Source organism: Rhagoletis pomonella, unplaced genomic scaffold (genome assembly GCF_013731165.1).
Source record: "Rhagoletis pomonella isolate Grant_MI unplaced genomic scaffold, Rhpom_1.0 Rhpom_scaffold_00001, whole genome shotgun sequence".
NCBI classification, from domain to species: domain Eukaryota; kingdom Metazoa; phylum Arthropoda; class Insecta; order Diptera; family Tephritidae; genus Rhagoletis; species Rhagoletis pomonella.
Window position 1 is genome coordinate 50683210 of NW_023458555.1, and position 1330 is coordinate 50684539.

Genomic DNA, 1330 nt, shown 5'->3' on the forward strand with positions numbered 1-1330 from the left:
AAAAATCCCCATCAAATCCCCACATCCCCAAACGAACGAATCTATCCCCAAATGTAGGGTTCGAACGATACTATCGATATTGAGTAAGTATCGATACTGAGGGTATAAAAATGAGTACTTTAATACTCGATACCTTATTTGGTGATTTTACTCGATACTTTTCATAGTACTCGTAGTATCGAATACTTTTAAAAAAACACACTTTTTAAATTTGTTCTTCCATTGGCAGCCCAATTTTCTTTGCTTATATGGATTACTATCATTCAATTTTGTCCATCACTTAAGATAAACTGAAATCTTGTGTAGTCTGTTGCATAACATAAACCAAATAAGTTAAAGTTTAATGGCCTTATTCATGAAAAACAAAGTAGGTTTAAAGAGCTAATAAAATAACATTTTCATATATTTTTCAGTTTATAAGCCTTTTTTATTTTTTATGAATAAGGCCATAAAACTTTACGCAAAGTTCACGAAAATTCAGAATTTTTAGAAACTTTTTGGGTACGCAGTTTTCTAACCTATTCAACTTTACTTGTAGCCTACTACCGCCAACTCTTAATTCAAGCTTGCACATTGTTATACTAAAATTGAATAGGCTACAAAAATGCATACCCGAAAAGTTTACAAAAATTCTTAATAAAATTATAAAATATCTGTGTATGTACATTTAAGGTTAAAATTACTTCTAACGTGGAAGTAAGTTCTGCAATGAAATAAAAATCAAATATTTTAAATTTTTATTGCTTTAATTTCAGGAAATAACTAGATATACGATTTGAAGAATAAAATAATTTTAGTATCCCAAAAAACGTATTTTAATCAGTCCGATACTGAGTAGTATCGATACTTTTTCCCTGATACTTTTAGATCGATACCATGAGCTCGATGCCAGAATGAGTACTCAGTATCGATACCAAAGTCTCAAATTTCGAACCCTACCCAAATGGTTTCAGAAATCCCCAAAATGAGGCGAAATCTGACATCTGGCAACTCTGATCGATACTTCCATGTTATCGTTTTATCCCTAATTTAAGATTACTGGAATTTATTTATTAGCAAGTGTTTGGTCATTTGAGGCCATCAGTTCAGCCACTGGTCCCAGGCAGGAGCAACCCCGTCGGAACCGTGGGAGTGATTCTAATCATGTGAATCATCATCCTGAAACATCATATGACCTTTTAATAGGGTAGAACGTCAGTTCACCACTACTAAATGACAAGTTTAAAACAGCCATGGTAGAAATATTAATACCAGCAAGCTAGTAAGGCATTTGAGAATTTCATTTTATCTATATAAAAATGAACAGCAAAAGAAAGAAATATAGAAAATA

The 1330-nt window shown here is 32.0% G+C and overlaps 1 protein-coding gene across 1 annotated transcript in view; it reads left to right on the plus strand.

The window, feature by feature from the left end:
• The window catches only part of LOC118748690 (chorion peroxidase), a 19221-nt gene that overhangs the window by 777 nt on the left and 17114 nt on the right, over positions 1-1330 (plus strand). The gene's annotated exons all lie outside the window — the stretch shown is intronic.